Source organism: Panthera uncia, chromosome F1, assembly GCF_023721935.1.
Source record: "Panthera uncia isolate 11264 chromosome F1, Puncia_PCG_1.0, whole genome shotgun sequence".
NCBI lineage: Eukaryota > Metazoa > Chordata > Mammalia > Carnivora > Felidae > Panthera > Panthera uncia.
In genome coordinates, this window is record NC_064813.1 from 17,253,500 (window position 1) to 17,274,904 (window position 21,405).

At 44.7% G+C, this 21,405-nt stretch overlaps 1 long non-coding RNA gene across 1 annotated transcript; it reads right to left on the reverse strand.

The window, feature by feature from the left end:
* Window positions 1-665: 665 nt before the first annotated feature.
* Window positions 666-2,612, reverse strand: LOC125925180 (uncharacterized). Its single transcript, XR_007458724.1, has 2 exons — window positions 2,077-2,612; window positions 666-831 (listed from the first exon to the last, which is right to left on the reverse strand). It is a non-coding gene; the product is annotated as an uncharacterized LOC125925180 (long non-coding RNA).
* Window positions 2,613-21,405: the final 18,793 nt, after the last annotated feature.

The window sequence follows — 21,405 nt, forward strand, 5'->3', positions numbered from 1 at the left end:
TGACTCTTGACCTTGGGGTTGTGAGTTCGATCCCCACGTTGGGTATAGAGATTACTTAAAAATAAAAGCTTTAAAAATAATAATGATAAAATATTTTAAAAATGATTTTGTCTGTCTTACTGCTGCTCATCCATTGGTGGTTGGGAGCTGGGGGAAACTGTGAATTAGATAGTTGTATTATTCCCGTTGTACGGAAGAAAAGACTAAGTCCCATAAGGCAGTATAGCCTGCCCATGATCACATGAATGAAGCAAGAACTCAAGCTGAGTTCTCTGACTTAGAGTCTATAGTCCGTTGTTTTCTCATCAACAGCAAAAGTTTGTCCCCGTCTCTTACCCAGGAGTCCTCTCCCCCAGGAGCACTCCCCTCTCAGCTGGTGTGAACTGTGTCCATCCAGGGGTCAGCGCGTTGCAGTTTAAGGGTTAAGACGAGAACTCGTACAGAGCTCTTGGCCTTTTAAGATGACACTCCTGAAAATTATGTCCAGTAGAGAACGTGTCCGAAGTGTAGGAATTTCAGACAGCAGGCCAGGCAAGGAGAAGGTGGTGAATAACTACAGACTGTGACCTGGGTGACCCCGGTTAGTTATTTCCTACGTTTGTTACATAATATGACAATGTCAGTCATTTGTTGCTGAATAACAAATTACTTCCAAACTTAGCAGCTTACAATGACTGTAAACATTTATTATCACACACAGTTTCTGAATGTCAGGAACCTGGAAGTGGCTCTGCTGGGTCCTTCTGGCTCAGGATGTCTCAGGAGGCTGCTGTCATCTGAAGGCTCAACCGGAACAGGAGGATCTACTTCCAGATGGCACACTCACTGAATCTAGTTGTGGGTAGGAGGCCTCAGTTCCTCCCCATTTGGTCCTCTCCATGGGCTACTTGCGTGTCTTCAGGACACAGTACCTGGGTTCTCATGGAGCCCAAGAGGGAGCAAGGCAGAAGCCACAATGTCTTTGCTGACCCAGCCTTGGGAGTCATGCTCCCCCATTTCCACAGTATCTCATTGATTGCAAGGTCAGCTCTATATAATATAGGAGGATGTGTGGGCAAAGATCATTGGGTGCCATCTTGGAAGTGCTATGACCAGGATCTTTGTCCTGCCCCTAAACATGCTTCATGATGGCTCCACCATGAAAGAATAGTTTGACCTTTATGTATCTTAAACAAGCAGACCTTTAATAAATCAAAAAAGCCAAAAACACAAAGTTATGTCCTCTGCCCTGATGAAGACATGAATGGTCCACATCACACAGCTGGAAGAGCTCAGAAGAGACAAAGAGGACAGCAGAGTCAAATGGCTTCTACATTCACCGTGGCCTCAAATTAGACCTTTGACCTTCTCCCCTAAATAAAGTTACGCATCCAGTCCTAAAGATAATGGGACTAAAGAAAGAAGACATCATCGTTCAACCTCAAATTTAAGTTTGGGACCATACAACGCTGTCCAGCATGATTCTGAACATCTAGTTTCTGTGACTATTAAAATACATTAGACTGCATTTTTTCTGTAAAGAGTTCTGATTTGTAAAAGGTAAGCATTTCCAATATTCCTCAATTTTTATAACTCATTTGTAATTGCTTCTTTTATTTTAATATACGAGGCGCCACAAAAAGAGGGAAGTGGCCCAGATGTCTCTTCACATCTGGAAGGCTCTGCTTTTGAGCGCCCAGAGTCCGTTCTTCTCAAATGACCCCTGAGGTCGAGCCACCCCTTAGGGCCCTAGAGCCACACTTGTCACTCATAACTGTCAGTGCCCCCGAACTAGGGTGACAGAAAGGGAGGTGTATGGCTCAGAGTCTGAGCACCACGCTGGCACCCTCTTGGTGGCAGAGTGAGCGAAGGCAGACCATGACACAGGCGAAAAACAGATACGATTCTTGCAGAACTTTTTCCCCTTATCCATAAAGTCACTTTGAGACTGGCTGCTGGCTTGAAATCAAGCGAAGCCCAGAATATTCCGCTGGGAGTTCACCTCTCCTCTGTGGTCTGGCTCAGTCTGAGCCTCAGGAGCAGGGGCCTCACCCTAGAGCTGACCCGCTCTGAAAGGGCTAAATATAGATGCCCTACCTTGGAAACTGGGCCACGAAAGGGCTGGCCATTTGTTTGGTTTGTTTCTTGTCCCCACTAGAGTCTCCGCCAAGAATAGCGATTGCAGCCACGGGCCAGGATGCAGGGCGCTGGGGAAGGCAGGTAACACTGCAACAATTTGGGGTGCCGGTGGGGGTGAGGCTACCATCGTTGCTGCTGGTGCTCTGCGAAGAACACACTCCGGATCCGTGCACTGCAGGGTGGGGGGTGTGGTTAGAGGAAGGAATAAGGGAGGAAACGGCTGCTCACCACCCACTCTCGAGTGACCTCCTGACGTTGGGCAAGTCAATTACCTTGACTTGGTTCATTGAGGCCACTCCTCCTTCTACTCTTATCCGATGGAGACCTCACTGACCAAATGTCCCTGCAGTGCTTTGCTTTCCTTATCCCCTGGCATTCAATAAAATCCCCTTCTTTGGTATGATATACCCGGAGGATAGAAGCATCTCCTTCAGACCTCCCATCGCGCCTGATGTCAGAAGGAGCTGGAGAGTCCACCTCCCGCCTCTCCACCCCCCCAACACACGCGCGCACACACACACACACACACAAGCAGAACTTGCCATATCTCCCAATGGGGTGCAAAGTGCAAATTCAACTCTTCTTTTAAAGAACAACCAATGCCACTGCAGCTAAAACCTTTTGCCCTGTGGCAAGTTGCCTTAACCACTAGGGGTGATGCCGTTGTGACCCCCCCTCCCCCCACCTCTTAACTGTGGGAGGCGCATCAGCATAAGAAGAGAGTACCGCCTGGCTTCCAGGGATGGAGACGTGGTGGAAAGTAGATTGACATTGTGACGCCACCAAACACCAGCCCAAGGGGTGGGGCTCAGTGCACCTTTTTAATGTTACTATGTGATTGAAAAACAAATTGCTGTTGCAGGACCCGAAGAACATACACATCGTTGTCTACAACTGTGTGAAGAGCTGCCAGAAAGCAGAGGATTTGGGTCATTGGTTAATCCCAAAGGGGGCCGGCTAGGACAGTAGGGGGGGTTAATAGGAGGCAGATTCCAGCCGGATGTAGCCTATCCTGCCTGAAGAGGGAGTGAGCTCCCCATCAGTGGGTGCGTTCAAGAAACAATCTGCCAAAAATGTCAGACAAATTTCAAAATGAAAAACAGATTTCAGGAGACTCAAATCCAATTGAGATTTTTTAATGGAGTTGAAGGCATGGGTGAGTGGAAGGATGGGGGGAGGCGTGAACAATGGCATCTTTTGATAGAAATCTCAGAGTTTTCAGTCTCTGTCCTCTGCTTCTTCCTGAAAGGACTTCTGAAAGCATGGGGCTCCAGAGGGAATAAGACAGTGTGCCCACCACACCACAGGGCCCTCAAGGAAGGTGGGCGGAGGGAAGATGGGCCCCTTCAACCCAGAGCATCTGTCATTCTGTCAGGGGAAAAAAAAAACACCCAGGAGATAAAGGAAATATTCCAAATCATTCCCAGACTGAATATTTAACAAAATTGGGTTTTGATTTTTTTTAATAAGGCATCAGTGGCTTTTTTTAAGCAACAAAGAGATTGTGTTATGCAAATTTCCCCTCAGGGCTTTCATTAAGATGTTAACATCTTTCTTGTCACAATATCTACCTTATTACAATGAGTCATAGTACTTCTCTTTTCTCTTGCTGAGACAACTTAGTAAGATAAACTCTTTGGGCTGAGAGTGGGTCCAAACTTTTTTTTTTTTTAATGTGACACTCCTTCTTGAGAGTTCTAAGGACAAAAAGGTTGAGAGAGAAGATTCAAAAAAGAAAATGGCCGTCCAGTGTGGCAAGCCCAGTGAGTGGACCTAGCATTCGTGATGAAGGAGGTGGGCTTACTGCCTCCTAACGATTCTGATTCAGCTCTCCTCGGACCAAGTTCGTATCTCTAGTGCTGAGAACATGCCAGAAACATTCTGCTTCTACCAGGGGGACAACATCTAAGCCCTCTGAAGATAGCCTTCACCTCTCCATCCCGCCCTCAGCCCTCTTCTCTGGACCACGGATAAGTAAGTGGCTGTATGGTCACAAATGTCGTGTTCCTCTGCAGGGACTCATTCCATGGTCCTAGAATGAAAAAGGAGGTCACAGGACAGTAAACGCCATATGTAACTCCACGGTTATGGCGACAGGAGGTCTTTTGTGTAAGGTCCAAGAGAGGGCAAGAGTATTTCCATGGAGACCTGTACATGAGGGCTTAGAACAGGGGCACAGTGACTCCCCAGCAGCTCAGGTTCCTGCCGCCCTACAAAGGTGGGTGCTTGAACTGGCAGGTCCGGTAGGGCAGCCTTTAAGGAGAAGAGACGTTCCTTTCAACCAGGGGTGGACAAATCTGTGAAGGGCCAAAGAGTAGACATTCTAGGCTTTGCAGTCCATATGGTGGTCTCTGTCGTAACAACTCAAATGGGTACAACATGGGTGTGGCCGTGTTCCCAGGAAGCTTTCTGTATTAGAGATACTTAAAATTTGCATTTCACATAATTTTCACATGTCGCACACAAAAATATCCTTTGGCTTTATGTTCGATTCTTAGCTAGCAGACCGTATTAAAACAAGGGGCAGGCCTCAGTTTTCGGGCCCCTGCTTCATACAGGGCTCAATGACCAAGTCTTTCAGGTGCTTTTGCAGGAGACCCAGAAGTGCTGGTGTGCACCATGGAGCTGCCCAGACACTGGGGTTGGCCAGCTCACCACTCCTGGGCGGTCTCCACCACAGCTCAGCCTTCTTTTGCCACCTGGCCTCAACCGGAATATTATTCCGAGGAAACCATGAATAAGTGTTCAAAAAAATGCTTCTATTCTGCCTGTTGGAATGTGACGAAAGCATGTGGGAGGGGAGGTGGATAGGCAAAGACCCTTCAAGGAGACATTTGTCTCAGAGAGAGAGCCTGATTATAAAACAATGCTTTGGGAATCATTCTAAGGAAGGTTGGTGCTAAATTGGGAAAGAGAAGGTGTGAGAGAGAAGTGAGTTAGAAGGGCATGACGTGGGGGGAAATAAAGAGAAAAGAGGGAAACAAACCACAAGAGACTCTTAACACAGAGAACAAACTGAGGCTTGATGGAGGGAGATGGGTTGCGGGATGGGCTAGATGGGGGATGGTCAATAAGGAGGGCACTTGTTGTGATCAGCACTGGGGTTGTATGTAAGTGATGAACCACTGAATTCTACTCCTGAAACCAAAATTGCACTGTGTTAACTAACTAAAACGTAAATAAAAATAAATTTTAAAAAGAAAAAAGTTTGAAAACGAAAGAAGAATGAATAAGTAAATATCTTTTTAAAGGAAAGGCATGACTTGGAGCCCACCTTTTTTATTTTTTTTTAAAGAGAGAGAGAAAGTGCCTGGGGGAGCAGGGGAGAGGGCCAGAGGGAGGGAGAGAGAATCCCAAGCAGGCTCCACACTTAGTGCAGAGCTCGACACAGGGCTCAATGACCCCAGGATCATGACCTGAGCCAAAATCAAGAGCCAGATGCTCAACTGACTGAGCCACCAGGTGCCCTGGAGCACACCCTTTCTAGAAGTGACCTCTGTGGAAAAGGTGGCCACGGGGAAATGAACCCCACATATAATTCCACAGCCGTGGGGCTGGGGTCTTATATAGCAATCTGGAAGGAGGGAGGGCAGAACAGTTCGTCCGTGTAGACCTTGACTGTAAGGGCTGCAGGAGGTTAGGAGGGCGGTTCCCTCTGATGACAATTCTTTAGGCCTTCAACTGAGACATTCCCTGCCCCCTCCCAGGTGAGGCTCCAGAGAGCCCTTTCCGGAGAAGCGCACTCAAAGTTCACCACAACAAGTCAGCTGGGCGCTGCTCTATGAAAAAAAGTTCAGAAAACATGTAGAATGTAGATCTCAAGAAATAACTGAGGTTGTATTAGGCAGTGTATTAGCTTGGACTCTGGAGTTCAAATCCCACTGTTGCAATTTACTAACTATGTGTCCCGGGGCAAGTTACTTAACTTGGCTTGCATCAGATTTCACCAGAGAGAATACCTCCTGCACATGCTGCTGAGAAGATTAAATGAGGCAACATTCATTAAGGACATAGCACAGAGCATGGCAAAAATAAAGGGTCAATGAGAGGTGGCCTTTTTTTTTTTTTTTTTTTTTTTTAGTGAGCTCCACATACACCCAAGATGGGGCTTGAACTCACGACCTCGAGATCAAAGGTTGCATGCTTTACCACCGGAGCCAGCCAGGAGCCCTGAAAACTGGCTTCTATTATCATCATAAACATCACCAGTTCTTAGAGTCTCCTGTAACTTTCCATACATATATATAATTTGTAATTCATTGTGTTCAATGGATCTTACATTTTGTGCTTTTCTCTTAAAACTTTTGTATCTACTTTTTCCACATTTTTCAGTAACTGTCAATTTGTGATCAAAGGTTTTATAATATTCCTTTGCACTGATGAGGTTCCACTTACTTAACCTCTCCCCAGTTTGTGAATATTTTGGCCTTCACTGTTGTAAGCAATGTTCCCATAGACATCTGTATAAAAACAGATTTTAATCTAAAGACAGTAATTTCCTTGACTCTCCAAGAAGGAGAAACAAAATGCCTTAAAGTATATACTCATACTCATGTGTGGGTTACTTATTCATGGTCTGTCCTCCAGAATATTAACACAGACACTGGTGATAGGAGAAAACTCCTGTCTGCAGAGAGCTGCACCAGCACAGGGTTTTATTATTTTAGGTTGTTTTTTGCTAATAGATGTGAAATGGGAGCACACAGTTGCTTTATCTTTCTTCTTCTTTTTTTTTCAGTTTAATGATTTATTTCCAGAGAGAGAAAGAGACAGAGCATGCGAGTGGGGGAGGGGCAGAGAGAGAGGGTGAGACAATTCCAAGCAGGCTCCGTGCTGTCAGGGCAGAGTCTGATGCAGGACTCGAACCCATGAATCATGAAATCATGACCTGAGCCGAGATCGAGTTGGATGCTTAACCGACTGAGCCACCCAGGTGCCCACTTCCTTTTTTTTTTTTTTTATTTACAGGTCAGATGGATTATCTTCCTCACTCACTTTATTATTGTATTTGATATTTATTTACATTCTCCAGCCTCAGGTTCAATAGACAATGTGGTTTCATCCCTTGACCACTGTAGGCTTTTTATGCCTTCTGAATTCACTCTTCTTTGTCATATCTATGATATGCATTTCCCATTCATTTCTTTCATATCTGGCTTCCGTTGTTTCTCATGAAGTTTTAAATCTGCGTGGATCTTAACCTGTCATCCTTATTACTGAAAATGTTACAGTTCCAGCAGGGAAGAAATCAACTTCCCTGCATAGGTTAGTAAGGATGAGATTTTTTTTTTTTAATATTGTCTCTTGAACCCTGCTAGATTTACTACGTTCTGTGGTATAAACCACGGGTCTCGATTTCCCTCCATGCAGCTTCTAGGAGATCACAACATACAATTATGTGCTTCCCCGCGGTTCCTTACACTTCATTTGTCTCATTTTTTTTTCTAATGTTTCTTCTTTAGAGTCTCTTTCTGGAATCTCTGTTATCTCTCAACGACCTATACTCTGTGTTTTAAACCAGTGCTATAGCATTTTAATAATTGTCCTTATAAAGCAAAAAAGGCTTAGAAGAGTAAGTTTCTAGCAACCAGCCCCGTGCCTAGGGACAGTAGAGGCTCTTTAAATGTTCACAGGAGGAATAAACCAACAAACCTTTCCAAATTATTTTTATTCTTACATATCACGATTTGCAATCCTTTCTATTTAATTCTATGGAGCATTTCACTGTTCATTTAATGGGCTCAGGTCTGTGGGATAACCTGGAGGGTGGTGGATGACACAGCCTTGTCATGCAGGGGGCAGGTGTCTCTTCTTTCTTATTAGGATATAGGACTGTAGATACGTGACATCATAAGTAACAATCCTATATGCTTCCCCAACTCCCCCCACTCCAATTGTTTGGGTCACAAGATCCCAGCTGCTTTTCATTTACATCCTATAGGCCTTCTTGATCTTTAAAGCTTTGCAGTGGTATTTTCTGATCCTTTCTCTCTGGTGATTAATTCTTAAAGGGACTCTATACAGAATAAATTCCACATTAAAAAGCTCTGGGGAACTTTCTACTGTTACGTCTTTATTTACTATTTCCATCGTTGTTCAGCTTTCCTGCTATTTTCCAAAGAATGAGTCTTTGTGTTTTGTTATTTGTTTAGTCTTGCTGTGTTCTTAATTTTCCAGCTCATTTTTTACGTCGCATTCATTTATTGTTCCAGTCAATTCTAGTCTTTTTTTCATTTCTAACAATATTCAGTTTTTTACATGATATGTACTGCACAACTATAGTGTTGATGTTTGTGCTTATTTTTGTTACTATTATTATTATTAAGCCTTAAATTTTCTTTCATTTTTTCCTCTATTTTCTCTATTGCCTGAACCCAGACTTAAGTGTAAGTTTGTTTCATTTCTGTCATTATTTGTGTTTTTCTGGGCTTTTACAGCTTTCTTTGTTCTTTCCTGCTGCAAAATTGGTATTAATAAATTTGGGATGCTTGAGGAGGGAGGGAGGCCACAGGGTCCTTTGAACAATGTTGAAATGTGTGATTGCCTGGCTGAGGAGAGGTCCAAAATGTCAAAGTCATAGGTGATCCAAGGGTGGGCGGGGGAAGGTTCATTGACCTGGAGATGCTTGAGAAAGAAGAAACCAGAGGAGGATTCCAACAGTAAGTGGCTGGGGCAAAGGGGAGACCGGGAGCATCTCCAGGTTGGGCAAGGGGCAGGGGGCAGAGGGAAGAGAACATTCACACACCCTGTGTCTGTCTGTCTTTGAAGAAATCTCCGGCCTCTAGTAGGCTTGCAAGACCAACAGGGAGATAACTGCCTTCACAGAAACCCGCAAAAACTGGGGAAGTTTCTGGAGGACTGATGAGCCAAATTTATGGTGCTACGAAAACACGCAAGCTTAATGGGGAGAATTTAACAAGAGGTCATGATGGCACACGACTTTATGGCCAATTAAAAGTTAGCAATGGAGCCTAACTGCCGTTTGTATCTGAGCCAATAAATCAGATAAGGAGGTTGGCTGCATCGTATTGGCAAATAGCACAGGGTTGCAGCACTGAGATCTCACGTGGGCTCACTCCTCACTCTCACAGACAAGGGAACGAGCAAGTGGTTCACAGGAATAAACAAGATCCCGGTGGACCAATACATGCATCACGGAACAGGCGACGGGAGACACTAGGCGTGGGATCTAGAAATCCAGGGTGTGGAGAGTGAGATATTATCAGTGTGTTTCCTGCACTGCCACAGTTAGGCTCCATCCTACCACCTGTACCTCCAAAATTTCTCCTCCCTCCATACCGACCGCCTCAGCCTCTGTTTGGACCCCACTCATTTCTCAGCCAGAGCTACAGTAAGTTTTCTAATAAGGTCCTTGGTGTCCTTCAGCGTCCTATCCCCAGTCTACCTTCCACACGGCCTCCAGAGTGATCTTCCTAAAATACAAATTGGATCACATCCCCCCTGCTTCAGATTGTTCGGGGGATCCAAGCACCTTCGTGTTAAAGGTCAGCCTCCTTCGTAGGGCCCACCGGCCTCCCCGGCAAGCCCCTGGAGGCTGCTTGAGGGCAGGGACTGTGCCCAGTTCAGTCCAGCACCTCCAGGACCTAGCACCATGCCTGGCACATAAAACAGCTCCCTGGATATTAGTTGAGTGGATGAATCAGCACGCTTCCTGCTGGCCCTGGTATCACCCCCCGTGTCGGCCCCAGTGGACAATTTCCCCGAAGCACAGTGCCTAGCATACATCTGCACTCTGAAGCATTCTTCCTAACTTCCCCTAGCCCCCCACCTGTGCCTGACATAGCCCTTGTCCCCTACCCTGCCTTGTCTGGTGGTTGCAGAACACAGAATCTGTATACTATTCAGAGCCCAGCAGAGCTTTGGAAAGCACCCCCCCCCCTCCTTTGATGGCACCTGCAAAAAAGCCTCAGGAGGCCCCACAGGGACAAAGGTCATGGCCGTGATAGGAAGCAATTAATGGCCTCTCGCCCCCACCACCCACGGCTCCAGGGGGCCCCAGGCCTCTGAGAAGCAGCCAGGGTCAGGGTTTTTCTTAGCAGGGAGGGAAACAGCACACCCAGGCCACACTCTCCTCCTCCCACGTCCACCAAAAAGGAAAACATGAAACGCAAAAGGCTGAAGGGGAAGAAGGGGGCACAGTGCAGGCCGAGGTCAGCGTGGAGGGGCTGCTTCTGCTCTTAATGAGAGAGGAAAGCCCACCAGGTAGGTGGCGGCCAGAGGAAGGCAGCAAGCAGCTGGTAATTTATAGGGAGGCAGGAAAACTGCTGAATTTGACACTCGTAAAGGGAAGATGTCAGTTCAACATCTGTTCCCGACACCTCAGCAACTAATTATTTCTCTGTGCACTGCGGTCGGTCGGTGGGGTGGGAGAGCCCGGGGCAGGCCGAGCCCTGTCAATAATCCTGAGCTTGACGGGCGAGATAAATCAGTAAACAAATAAATACAACCCAAAGCAACTCCGAAACAATAATACCCAAGCAACCTTCCTTACCCCGCGGGAACTTTTGACTTTTGGGCCAGGCAGGGCAGGGGAAAGACGGGGATCCCCTCCCCCCCAACCCGTTGGTCTCTCTCCTTCGGTGGTCTCAAGGAGCACAAGCCCCCATTCCTGGGCCTCTTATTCCAGAGCTGTTGAAAATTTCACATTCTGTCAGCCCACATCTCTCTTGTCATCACGATCTGTGAGGACCAGAAGAACCAAGGACATTTTTTAACAGAGGCTTTTTCGACTCGCTGTCTCCTATTGGACTGGATTGCCAAAACATTGCTAAGTTTCTTTGGGAATCTCTTTCTGCACCCTTTTTCCTGCTTCGTGGCCCAATCCCTACCCTTTCCCTCCCCTGGGTCTCCAGGGAGGGAAAACATCTGGCCAGCATCTTCACACACCGTTATCAGTTTAGCCTGTGAGAGCTGGTTTGCATATCTCTTTTTTCATATGCACAAGGGTTGTTTCTGTAACTGTGGAGCCTAGTGCATACATCGAGTGGAGCAGAAGTTTGAGCAAGGGAGGGAAAGAAGGAGGAATGATTTGACAGAAATAAATGAAAGTTGGTAACATTATTTCCCGCCCCCCAGGACTCCATGAAAAAGATCATGCTTAATTCAAAAATGCTAATTGGGATAGGGAAATGCAGACCACATCTGCATCCTTGAAACATTCCAACCGAGAGAAAGAAGCCACAACCCTAGAAAGATGGAGAGGAGACGCAGTGACCCCAGCCTGAGAAGGAACAGGTGGCCACCACCCTAGTTATGCTGGTCACTGTGGAGTGCTCTGGTTGGTGGCAGGGGGCGGCTTGCTGGGGAGGGGTGGGGACAGAGCAGTAAAAGTAAACAGGTACAAAGAGCTATGGCTCTAGGCTCCAGAGTCAGCCATTGCCGTGTGCCTGGCCAAGCGCCAGCAACTCTCGGAGACTCAGTTTCTTTGACTGTAGAATGGGGATAGGAATGACTCCCTCAGAAGGTGAATGTCAGCAGGAAAATGGAGCTTCCCCGACTCTGCATTCAGAAGCTTTTCCAAGACACACATCTGATTAGGCTGCTTCTGCTGAAAACCCTTCCGTGACCCCCACAGCACTGAGAAAAAAGGCCAGGGTCCTCCGAGTGGCTCACAAAGCCCCCCCATGACCTGTACTGCCCATGTGTCCGGCCTCACCTCACTCCTCGCTTTTCCCCCAGGGCACACCCATCTCCTTTCAGTGTCTCAAACTTGGCTTGCTTCTCCACAGGGCCTGCTCATTTATGTGCTGGAATATTCTGCCCTTCCATTTTCACCTAGTTACTTCTACTCAGCCTTCAGATTTTCATGCAAATGTTACTTCCTTAGGAAAGTCTGCCCTGACCTCCCTGACCAGGTTCAATCCTCTTATGATAGAGGAAACTCCAAAACACACACTATCTCACCTCCTCCACCACCAACAACCTGGTCCAAGTGCCCAGGATCTCCCCCACCGGGCTCCTGCAACAGCCTCCTGCTGACCTCATTCCCATCACTGTTGCCTCAGGACTTTGCACGTGCTGTTCTCTCGGCCTGGAATGATCTTCCCCCAAATCTCTGTGGGATCCTCCTTCAGTTCTCCTAGTTCCTGCTCAAGACTCATCCCTCCCAAGAGTCCCTCCTGGGCCACCCTACCTAAAGTGACCACCCAGTCTCATTCTGACCAGTTTCCCTACCTTATTTTTATCATAACATATAAATACCTGAACTTGTATGTTTAGTTTGAAATTATATGTTTATTTGTGATTTGTCTCCTGTGTTAGGACATAGCTTCACGAGGGCAGGATTTCATTCTGCTCACTGCTATATCCTCAGCTCCTAGAACGATGCCTGACACACAGAATGGATCTTCAGAATCTTCAGATGGAACTCAGGATGCCTGGCTGGCTGAGTCGGGAGAGCATGTGACTCTTGATCTCAGGGTGGTGAGTTTGAGCCCCACGTTGGGTGTAGAGTTTACTGAAAAATAAAATCTTAAGGGAAGCCTGGGTCGTTCAGTCAACTTTTTTTTTTTAATGTTTATTTATTTTTGAGAGGGGGGAACAGAGGATCCAAAGTAGGCACCAGGCTGACAGCAGGGAGCCCGATGTGAGGCTTGAACTCATGAACTGCAAGATCATAGCCTGAGCTGAAGTCAGACACTTAACCAACTGAGCCACCCAGGAGCCCCTAGCATCCAACTTTTTGCAGCTCAGGTCACGATCTCAACAGTTCATGAGCTCAAGCCCCACGTCAGGCTCTGCATTGATAGCACAGAGATTGCTTGGGATCCTCTCTCCCTCTGTCTCAAAATAAAATAAATAAACTTTTTTGTGTGTGCCTAGGGGCACCTGGGTGGCTCAGTCGGTTAAGCATCTGACTTCAGCTCAGGTCATGGTCTCATGGTTCGTGAGTTCGAGCCCCACAAAGGGCTCTGGGCTGACAGCTCAGAGCGTGGAGTCTGCTTTGGATTCTGTGTCTCCCTCTCTCTCTGCCCGTCCTCTACTCATGCTCTGTCTCTCTCTGTCTCTCAAAAATAAACAAACATTAAAAAATAATTTTAAGATTCTGGAAAAATAAAAATAAAAAAATCTTAATAGAGTGACCTCTTTTTGGTAAAAATATCACAGTGGCTTTTAACTGATTGCTGTCTGCCTGTCCCACGGAAGTATAAACTCTGTCAGAGTGGGGACCGTATTCGTGTTTATTCATCATTGCATCCCAGGGCCTGATACATAGTAGACCCTCAGTAAACACTTACTGAATAAATGCATGTGTGAGAGGCTGACTGCAAGGAAGTGGAAAATTATAAAATAAACACAAACATAAGGTTTCATTACAAAAGTGATGATTGGATTCAGTCACATCTCCCGATCATCTTTCTAACACTGAGGAGCAGTGGTGTGGATAATCTAGTCTGCACTCTGCTGGCTCAATTCCCTCTATTGCTTTTCTCAAGGCTTTTTGGGGGTGGGGCAGGCTCCTGGGAACACGTTCTCCCGCCTCTCCTATTTCTCCCGTCCTCTCCGCTCAGACACACGAACTCAGTGCTTAGGTCTCCCCCCTTGCTTCCAGGGCACTTAACCCCTTCCCCCAAGTCAGTGCTCAGAGTAACCTCCCATTAATATTTTAGTTTTCTGCCCTGGCAGCACAGTGACATTCCCATCCAACTCGCAGGCAGCCTCCAAGCTCAAGCCTTGGCCAAGACTCCTCCTATCTTGCGCCCCTCCCCCCATACGGAGGCTGAGAAGGTGCCAGAAAAGACCTGTGGCTGCACACAGGTTGATGGCGTGTGATGCCATAAACCTCATTGCCACATATTTGAGAAGACAGAAAGAAGTTACTGGCTTCTGTGCCGCTCTGAGGAATCATAGCCGTTCCCAACTCGGGGATATAAAACTTTACAGCACCCCGCTCTCTCGGAGCACCATAACTCACTTTCCAGAGGAATTCATCAAAACCCAGCCACGGTTTATTTCACAACAGCATTTAGCGTGGTGATTCAAATTACTGCCAAGCCTTCCGGAATTAGTCCAGGGCTCAAAGAAGTCAGGCTATAGACATCTAAACAGACAAACAAAAACATCCATCGCTGTAGTTCTGAACTCCTTTTCCGCTCTGCTATGACCTTTGTCAGTATCTTTTGATCCATCCAAGGTCTGTTGCTAGGAAAGTACAGGAAAACCCGATGGAAAACGTTGCAGGGGAGTCCTTGGAATCCTCTCAGAAGATTGTTGTGGTGTTTTTCTAACTTTGCATTTTAAGGTCTTAAAATGTGACCATGATTATTTGACCTCATTTCTAACGTTTCCCAGTGCTAACTAACCAGCACTGACCGATGGCTTTGGGAAAAAAAAGTGTGCAGACAGAAGACTTATTTATTAATCATGTGACATAGGACAAGACATGTAATTATTTGGAGCCTCAATCTCCTCCTCTATAAAATCAGGATGATCAATTCTGCCTCATAAAACCGGACTGAGCATTAAGTAAGATCATCTTGGGGGCTTATAACAAATGCTCAGCAAACATCAGCTTCTTTTTCTGGAACATGATCTCCATTCATGGCTTTCCTCAGTTATCAGCCTTAGTGTCTGTCATTGGTTGGTACTGACTGTTGCTTCTGCCTCAAAAAATTTTTTTTCTTGTGCTTTTTCTGGGTGTTCTGACTTCAAGCTAAAATATAAACTCTTTGGGGACAGGAACTGCCTTCTCTCTTTCTTTTGTAAATCATGATTTCACAATATCTAACTATTTTGACCTGTGTATAAGACACATCAATGCTCCGCTGACAGGGTGGACAGTGACATCAGAGATAACTTGCTCTCCTGAGGCTACTGGGGGAGCTGAGGGAGGGCTGAACCTCCAGCCCTGGTCTTCCACACTTTGCAAGCAGGAGGCAAGTTCCCATCCCAGAAGAGGAAATTCTCTTCTCTCAGGTAGCACGGATTTTGTGTGTGTGTGGTCCAAAAAAGGCAGCTGTTTTGTTTTGTTTTAGCTGATAATCTAAATATCATCTGGAATGCTCACCCAAATCTCCTTAATAAGATCAGGTATTAAGTTGCCAGATTTCGCAAATAAAAATGCAGAATTCTCATTTAAATGTGGATTCCAGCGATAACAACAAATAACTTTGTAGTATAAGCACATCTCATTCAATATTTGAGACACACACTAAGAAAGGTTATTTGATGTTTAGCTGAAATTCACTTCTAATGGAGCATCCTGTACTTTATCTGGCAACACTAGTCAGGTACAAGCAACCACAAAGCAGCTAGATAGAGGGTGAGGAACAGGGGGAGAGAGAGAAAACAAAAAAACGAAAACTTCCCACTCAAAATGAAGCTTCAAATCAAAATCCCAAAATACCTAAAGAAATTAATAGCTAATACAGACAGCCAGCAGAGCATTTGTAACACAAATTCGCTGTAGATGAAATTCTTTTTTCGACAAATGGCATTGAGACTAATCTGACTATTGGGGGGTGTGTAATATCAGTTATTTTCAAATGTTTATTTCTGAGAGACAGAGAGAGACAGAGTGCAAGCAGGGGAGGGGCAGAGAGCGAGGGAGACAGAGAATCCAAAGCAGGCTCCAGGCTCCGAGCTGTCAGCACAGAGACCGACGCGGGGCTTGAACCCACGAACTTCAAGATCAAGACCTGAGCCAAAGTCGGACACTCAACCAGCTGTGCCACCCAGGCACCCCTTGTAATATCAGTCATTTTGTTTCTTACCAAACATGTCAGGCATGCCTAAGATTAAAATAACTTATTGTGTATTTTTTCCTTTTGGAAACATAATGTATATGGAGTAAAGATTTTAAAAATCAGAACCAAAAAAGCAATATTAGTAATAAATAAATAAACAGAAGGAAATATAAATAAAGTATATCAAGTTGTAGCAGATAGAGATAGATAACCACTGCTCTGTTTTTGGTGCCTTTTAATTTAACACATGAAAGACAGGGAAAAAAAAAGGCAGTCTTGTCAAGCACTGACCCAAGAGCAACACAGAGAGCAGTATGTGCAAAGGCCCTGAGGTGGGAAAGGTCTTGTTGTGTTTGAGGGACTAAATATGGACCAGAATGGCTGGAGTGAAGAGGTTATCAGTAAGATAAGGTTGTGCAGTTACTACTGGCCAGCCAGTTCATGCAAGCCTTGCTTGGGTTTATCATTTTATTCTATGTGCAGTAAAGAGCTGTAAATGGTTTTAAGCAGAAGTGGATATATATATTTAGCAACTATCCTTCTACTGGTATTTTTTCAATAGTATTTTAATAATTATCTATGGCTTTTCCTTTTTTTGTAGAACATTTTTTAAAATTGAGATGTAATTGACATATAGCATTATATTAGTTTCAGGTGTACAATATAATAATCTGCTATGTGTATGTATTGTGAAATGATCACCATATTAAGTCAAGTTAACACACATGGTTACACATTTTTTTTTATTTGTGATGAGAATGTTTTAGATAAAATTAATTCTACACAACAGTTGGACAAAGATTTTTCAGTACAGTATCTTTAGTATCTCCTTAGAGAAACCTGAAGCCATAACTTCCAAACTGAAAAGAATAAGAAATGATTAAACTAAATGAGGAAGCAATAAAATAAGGATAGCATAATGAGAAAAAGAACCCGCTAGAAATCTGGGAAATTAAAGAAAAATGTCACTGACATTTTACAAGCTCAATAGTTCATAAAAACTCAGAGAAGACACTGTAAAAGAAAGGTTTTATAATGTGGAAGATGGAATTGAGGAATTCACTCAGAAACACAGACATATACAACTTGCATAATGCAGTTAAGGAACAAGAAGCAGCAATCGAGAGAGAGGTTTTAACATTCATCCAATTCCAGAAACAGAGAAAATGAAAAGAATGGCAGAGAATCAGAATTTTTCAGAGAATCAAATGCTTCAGAATTTGAAGAGATAATTGCCAGACTCTTTCCAAATTTGGATGAAGACATGAGTCATTAAGTGGAAAATGCACTCTAAGTATCTAAGATAAATAAAAAAACAAATTCAGCCACAGACACGTTAAAGAACAACAAGGATCATGAGGAAATCTTTAAAATTACTAGATAAGAGGCTAGAACAACTAGACCAATAGCAGACCTCTTGTCCACAAAAGCAGGTGTCAAAGACAATGGAATATCACCTTTGAAGGGTGAAAGGAAAATAAATATAAACACCTCGGATTGAATTTTACCATTAGCATCAAAGACCTAAGCACAGAGACTTAAACCAATCATATGAAGAGTTCATTGTCTCAAATCAAAGGGACGAGGAAGGAACAGCCTGGGAGAGGGGAGGGCTATCAAAAAACCTGGAGTTCTACTTCCCTTGCTTCTGCTCTGCTTTCCTTAGCTTGTGGCTTCTCTCTTCATTGTTCCATGGAGGTTCCTGTGTCCCACGAAAGGACAAGGGTAAAAGTGTGTCCCCGTTAGCTAAGTTGGCCCCTTTAGGAAAAAAATTTCCCCCACTCAGTGTTTTCTGCTTACATCTCATTGGCCACTCATTACTATGAGAGTCTGGAAAATGTAGTCTATCTGCTGAGCTCACAGCAGCCCCAAATAAAATTAGTGTTCCAGTTCTGTTTCTAAGGAAGAAGGACAAGAATGTGGGCTGGGCAGCTAGTAGTCACTGCCACAGCTATTATTTAAGAGTGTAAGCAAAACGAAGACATTTCTAGCCATAGAAAATATCAAAAGAATTTTACAGCCTCTCACTAAAAGCATTATCAAGGACCTATGTCATTTAGAAATAAAGTAAATCCAGGAGCACCTGGGTGGCTCAGTCGGTTAAGCATCTGACATTGGGTCAGGTCATGATAGCATACTTTGCAGATTGAAGCCCTGCATCCGGCTCTGTGCTGACAGCCTGTTTCAGGTTCTGTGTCTCCCTCTCTCTCTCTGCTCCTCCCCCACTCACGCTCTGTCTCTCTCACTCTCTCAAAAATAAACATTAAAAAAATTTAGAAATAAAGTAAACCCAAAGGGAAGATACAGACCACAGGGAGCAATGGGGCCACAGCAATCTATAAAACATGTCAGTAAATACCACTATAATTTACTGTAACAAATAAATATTATTTTTTGTTTTTTAAAAAGGTAAAACTGAAATTGCAAGTAAAAATTACAAGATGGTGGAAATATCTAAATGTGGCAACATGTTAAGATTTTATAAAGCTGAAGTGAGTATATAAATTATATGTTATTCTTTATATTTGCCTATAAGTTTGGAACATCTGAAAATTTGAAAAATTAAGAGAGGCAATGCTTAGACAGAAGTTTAAAACCTCAACACATCAAGAGACTTCACAAAGTTAAAAGGCAAGAGAGAAAGACCAGAAGGGAAATGTTTGACATATGTACAACAGAAAAACAAAAAAAAAAAACAAAAACAAAAAAACCCACTATCTTGTATATGGAAAGTTACTATACATCAATAGAGAAAAGCCAAAACCCAATGGAAGGAGAGGAAAGGATATGAAAGGATATGAGATTTTGTAGAAGAGGAAATACAAATGGCTAATAAATATTTTTTAAAAACACTCAACCTTGTAATCAGAGAAATTCAGTCTAAAACAACAACAGGGTGTTCATTTCACCTGCCAAAGAAATAAAAATTTAGAAAATTGAACATACCCAGTCTTGGCAAGAGAGAAAAGCATGGCTACTCCTGGGCCTTGTCAGTGGGTGTGTTTTTGGCAAAATTTGTTTAGATTGCAGTTTGGTAGCACTTACAATTTGTGAACGTCCATACCAGTACACTCATACTTCCACTTCCAAAAATCCATTCTACAGGGGCACCTGGGTGGCTCAGTTGTTTAAGAGTCCAACTTAGGCTCAGGTCATGATCTCGCAGTTCGTGAGCCCGCATCGGGCTCTGTGCTGACAGCTCAGAGCCTGGAGCCTGCTTCGGATTCTGCGTCTCCCTCTCTCTCTGCCCCTCCCTTGCTCTCTCTCTCTCTCTTTCAAAAATAAATAAAAATTAAAAAAAAGAGTGATCATTGCAACACATACTACAATCATAAAATGCCAGGACCAAGATGCCCAACAACTGAAGAGTAGATAAACAGATAATGATACACCAGTACTAAAGGATCTCATGGAGCCATTAAAAAAAAGCAGCAGACTTCTAGAGACTGCCATATTGTGAAACACACAAGACAAGTGATGACTACAGCATGAGCACATGTATGCTCCTTAAAAATCATCCATGGGTATGCTCTGTGCTTGGAAAAAGAGCAAAAAGGACACATACTAAAATACTAATAGTGGGGAAGACCAGGAAGGAGACTGGGAAAGCTGCAATATATTCTTCTGTACGATTTGAATCATTTAGAAGATTTAATATTTAAAAGGTAAGAAAGAGAGATAGTAAATGTTCTGGAAAGAGCTCAGGAAACATTGCTAGACCTCATTTTTCTCATATATAAAGTGAGGATAACTGTGCCTGACCTTGCTCTGGCCTGACCCAGAAGTCATGAGGTTCCGCAGAACGCATTAAAGGAACAACGAACACGAATCTGGGGGGAAAGGAGACCATATTCAAAAGTAATGGATTGTCCTAGGATAAGTGGGGCCAGGCATTTTACAAGTATCCTTCCTATGAAATAGATTTTAATGTCCTATTATCTTATCTAGGACACTTGGTGGTAAAATCCGTCTAGTGAGTGGCAGAGCTGGGGACTGAACCAGAGTGGCTCTCTCTCCACGCTTTCCCAGAAACCCCAAAGTTCGGCATCTTTTGAGAAGCAGTGCCCGCCATGACTAAGAACACAGAGTGCCTGAGTGCGGGTCCCCACCACTCTCCAACTCCGCGACCCTGGACAAGTTATGACACTGCTCTGGGTCTCTCTTCTCTCTTGTAAAATAGGTGTAATAATAGCACCTCCTGCAGAGAATTATTGTAGAAATTAAATGAGTTAATAAATGTGAGACACATCAGTACCCAGCACAGTAGGTGGTGGGTAAGTACTGGCTATAGCTAGTATTTGCTCCAATCGTCTGGTTGGTCAGTGGGAGAGAGAAGCATTTGGGGTTGAGTATGGAGTGAAAAATGTAACGCACATCTCTTTTCTCCCTTCAGAATACTTTGGTGTTTTTTTTAAATGTTTATTTATTTTTGAGAGACTGTGCAAGCAGGAGAGGGGCAGAGAGAGAGGGACAGAGGATCCGAAGTGGGCTCTGAGCTGACCACAGAGCCCACAGAGAGCCCTGTGTGGGGCTCGAGCTCACAAACTGTGAGATGGTAACCTGAGCCGAAGTCTGATGCTTAACCGACTGAGCCACCCAGGCGGCCTCCCTTCAGAATACTTTGTAAGCAAACAAACAGAAGTCTTTGGTATCTTCTAGGCCCCCAATTCTTGAGGACATCTCCACCACTCCCGCTAACACTTCACTCGGTGTGACTGCCGGCTCCACTCTTGGGGGCACTTCTGGGTTGCCCCTGTGTGACTTCTGTGTGACTTAGCACTGGTGAATCCATCCTGCCAAGCTAACGACCAACATTCAGGGTTTTCTTACCCAGCAGACGGGTCAGCGGATGGCAAAAGCCTAAAAGTCCATGTCATAGCTTCACTGTGAGGGGCCTTATGAAACTGGGTGTTCTCTTCTTAAACTGTGCATTTCCCCAGGACATGGAAAGTCTGCTCTTCTGCCACAGAACACCAGGGGCCTGACCGAGCCCCGCCACCCTCCTGTGACAGGCCACCTGTCGTCCCACTGCCAGCATCTTGCAGACCTCCCAAAAGTTCATGCATCCCTGCCCACTCTTTTTTCATCCAGTGGGAAAAGAGGTTGATGGAGAGCTAGAAGATGCACTATTCCAGGGACTGAATGAAATGCTGGGGAGCGAGACTGTGAAATCCAAAAGGGAGCTCCAGGGACGGAATGGCTCAGTCTGGCCCGCATGGGCCAAAGCAGGGCCAGCCCCTGTCTTATGCCTCCCTCGCTTGGTGCTTCGGGGCTCGGGGTGGCCAAACAGTGTTCTCCCGCTGGTAGGTAAAATGGCTCAGGGAGGCATGGAACAGCAGTGAGCCATGGATAAAGAGGATAGAGAAATAAAAAAGAAAGCCAGAGAGATGAAAAGAGCCCTCGGGAAATGGCAGCTCCAGAAGGCAGCAAGATGCTTTAATCTTTCAGCGAAAGGACATCATCTGATTCTTTGTGTTTGCAGATCTTTGCAAACTGAAGAACATTTTGGGAATGTAGAAGGGCAGCGTTCTCTCTCTCAGGAATGTGACTGTCACCCCTTTGACCTAAAGGGGTGGCTTTG